This window comes from Leptonotus elevatus, chromosome 10 (assembly GCF_054856555.1).
Source record: "Leptonotus elevatus isolate MCC_2025b chromosome 10, RoL_Lele_1.0, whole genome shotgun sequence".
NCBI classification, from domain to species: Eukaryota; Metazoa; Chordata; class Actinopteri; order Syngnathiformes; family Syngnathidae; genus Leptonotus; species Leptonotus elevatus.
Genome location: NC_141248.1, coordinates 13,838,191 through 13,842,168, shown reverse-complemented (window position 1 = coordinate 13,842,168; position 3,978 = coordinate 13,838,191). Strand labels below are relative to the sequence as shown.

Genomic DNA, 3,978 nt, shown 5'->3' with positions numbered 1-3,978 from the left:
CCCCCCCCCCCCCCCCCCAAAAAAAAAACCTAAAGAAAAAGCAAAAGAGGTATTAATATAGTGGTGGAAAAATAGCAATGCAGAAATGTCCTTTGAATACTTTGAATTACTGGTCCAAATTTGAAAATGCAAAAATACGATAACGTCAAATTAATGCTTACATGTTTTGTTTTAAAGAAGAGATTTTGTTGCTGTAGTTTCTTGTGAAAACAACAGGGGGACACTAGTTTTCATCCTGATAGGGGTGAATGCGGCATCCTTTCATATTCCCCTGGACCTTAGCTGTCCCTCCCTGTCAGTGTCTTCTCTTTACTCCCCACATGTATTTGATCCCTAAATTTAGAATTTCTGTCCCAGATACTTGTGGTATTTATGACTGTCATAAGCCCTCACTAGTCGCTGAGCTTGTACAGTTCAGATGCGCTTCTTTGTGTCGATGTTTTTTGTTTTCTTCCGCTGTACCAAAGCAATTCTCTCGGTGAGCTTTTGTCTGTTCACTGATTTGCCGGATCATACCATCTATGCCCTTCTTCTCATCCCCAATTTCCGCTCGTGCTTCTCCTGCTGCTTCTCTGGTGCACCGTTCCGCATCTCTCTCATCTCTTATCCACATTTGGGCCTTTCAAAACAAAGTGGGAAACAGCTGCAGTGTCTTGGAAGGATGGAAAGTCACCTTGAGGGATGAAAGAGACACACAAAAACATGAGCGTGCGAGAGAGAGAGAGAGAGAGAGAGAGAGAGAGAGAGAGAGAGAGAGAGAGAGAGAGAGAGAGAGAGAGAGAGAGAGAGAGAGAGAGAGAGAGAGATTACGAGGGGAGGGGCTGCCGTGCGAGCTGGCATCAGAACATTATATGACTAATAAAGGGACAAGCGCTGCATCACTGCAGATTAGCGCGGTTTGCCATTGCTCTCGCTCCCCTGTACAATAGTCTTACATACCGTGCGTAGCTGCTCACCTTATAACAATGTTGTTTGTATTATATATGAGAATAGGCCACAGTTATTATTAGTCATGCTGCCAGTCCCCCGATTGCCACTGAAATGAAAATGTAAAGCAACAGAAAGAAGCAGTCCTTCGCACTTCCTTTTTCATGGTGAATGCTCAAAATGATCATCAAACTTGGGCCAATCCGACATTAAATGTTGCAGACAAAAAAAGCTCAACAATTAAGTACTGCCCATTTGTCAAGGACACCTGATTATAATCGGAGGCTCATTTTGACAAATTCCCTGGTCGAACTTTGTCAACGTAAGCCTCAAAATTAACCCAAAATGGCAGCTTCAAAACATAATGGCTAACTTTCAGAGACTTTTTACATCCTATGATCGGCATGTTCACCCAATGTTAAGTGTCTATGGATACCCATAAATGAAATTTGGCCAAAATGGCAGATTTTTTTACTGAATTTCATCATGCAATGGTATACATCTAATTTCATGCAGATTTTTTTTTTTTTATTACCACTGATTGTCACACTGCCCTGCGATTGGCTGGCAACCAGTTCAGGGTGTACCCCGTCTACTGCTCGAAGCCAGTTGGGATAGGCTCCAGCGCCCCCGCGACCCTTGTGAGGACAAGCGGTTAAGAAAATGGATGGATGGATGATTGTCACACCCACCCAAGTGAGGCGAAATTCTTTCTCCGCATCCCCTGAGGTAGCGGTGAGCAGCAGCAGGAGCAACGCTCGGGAATCATTTTGGTGATCTAATGCAGATGGATGAAACTTGTGTCCAGGGGTGATTTTGTCTTATGTTCCGGAGAGTGCATATGGGTGGGTTTTTGAAGACTTGCATTGAGGACCCACTAAAAGATATAAACGCTTGCAAAAAAAAAAAAAAAAAGGATCAGTTTTTGGGCATGTACAGGTCCCTAGGCGATTCAGGTGAATGATAGACAGCAATTCTAATTTCACTTTCAGGACCCTAAGGGACTGGTGTACTGGACAGAAGGTATAGTTGTATTGACAGAAATACCTCTTTATTAGGTAGAGGTCCTGTACACGAAATGGATCAAAACTTCAGCTTTTAAAAAGACAGCAGCGCTCAGTTTCTATTGACACTACCAAATAGATTGGCCTACTACTTTCACAATTTCAGGATAGTTTGTGTAGTTTACAGATTGAAGCCGTTTCTACAAGTAATATGATCTTATTTAGCTACACAAGAGGGTCGACATATTGTAACAGCTCTCCCATGGTGCACTGCAGCCAGCATTTAATGTGATTACATTGAACATTGTGTAAAGCAGTACCTAGACCGTAATCGCGGAGTGTGCTGCTCTAGCGTCTCCTTGTGGTGAAGCATCAGAACGAATTCACAAGGCCAAGAAATCCACAAGGAAACAAGCCTGAAGAAGTGGTGGGAAAACGCCAAGATTTTTGACATACCGCCATGGTAATACTATTATTTCTAATTTATGCTACGATGTCTCCAAAAAGTTGACGACAATTTAGCTAGGTCCATACTTGGCACGGTAAAAGTACAATTACTATATATATGAGCGAGTGACGTATGCCGAAATAGCTCAGTTGGGAGAGCGTTAGACTGAAGATCTAAAGGTCCCTGGTTCGATCCCGGGTTTCGGCATATGGGATGATAACGTTTTCCTTTTTCTCTTCTCTCTTCTTCTTCTCCTTTTACCAGAAAAGTTATCAGCGAGATCTATTGTGAAATTGGAAGGCGTATTCATACATTTGCGTCATGACGTTTACGACTTTGCGTATGTGTGCTATACGCACAACGGAAGTACGTATGCATTGCCTTAAAATGATAGCTGGATTATTATGCTAATGTACTTTTATGCTATTAAATTGCTTCATTTACTATATATATATATATATATATATATATATATATATATATATATATGTGTGTGTGTATGTATGTATGTATGTATGTTTGTATGGATGGATGAATGGATGGATGGATAGATAGATAGATAGATAGATAGATAGATAGATAGATAGATAGATAGATAGATAGATAGATAGATAGATAGATAGATAGATAGATAGATAGATAGATAGATAGATAGATAGATATTAGACATGCATACAAGAAAAATACAGTCACCTCCAGGGGGCGATCTTGTCCAATAAACCAGTGGAGTGTCTCTCTCCTGATCTTGTAAACAGGCAGTTCATGTTAGGGCAGCATGTTTACGTTAGTGGAAGTTTAAAACAAAGATGAGAACAATAAACTATAAATGTAAGTTTATTTTCTCAAATGGTTTACGTAGCAATTGCCGTACGCTACTACCAGTCAATAATGTGGTGTTAACTTCAACCATGGCATCCATTTTACATGAGAAAAACACAAACAAAAATGTCAGACAAAGCAAGAATACTACAATTAAAATGAACTTGTTTCTGTTTGACCTTCATAGTTGCATACAACAACTAATGTAGGCTAATTATTCGGTTGGATGCAACAGGGGGATACACAGGTTTATTGCACCATCAATCGAATTGTTCTGCCTGTCACTGTACATCCCTGGCAATGAACAAAGATGGGATTAATGAAAAATACTTTTCAGACAAATTAAGTGGAATTGGATTATTTCCTCTTTTTTTAAAACCCAGTGTGTGATAGCAAAACGTGCAGTACTGTCCACAGCGGAATTCAATCTTTGGCACGTTCAGAGTTTTGGCCACAATTTTACAATAACAGCTCTCAGTTATTGTGCAATCATTCTGATGCAACATTCAACATATGGCATAGCTGCTTCATGATTAAAAACAAAACAAGCTCTTGTGCCACTGGAACACGTTCGCATGACGTGTTTTTCGTGACTGCATGCTAGTGTTGTGCACAATTCTAAATTACCACCTTGATAAATGTTTTTTTTATTTTATTATTATTCATCAGCAATTTTAAAAGTGGTCTACTGTGGCACTTACTCATTTTACTCAATTACATTTCTTTGGTCCAAAAACTATGATCTATTTACTTCAAATATTTATCCACAGGTATATCAAT

General features: G+C 39.8%; 1 non-coding gene across 1 annotated transcript; it reads left to right on the top strand.

The window, feature by feature from the left end:
* Positions 1–2,513: 2,513 nt before the first annotated feature.
* Positions 2,514–2,586, top strand: trnaf-gaa (transfer RNA phenylalanine (anticodon GAA)). Its single transcript has one exon. It is a non-coding gene; the product is annotated as a tRNA-Phe (tRNA).
* The last annotated feature ends 1,392 nt before the right edge of the window (positions 2,587–3,978 follow it).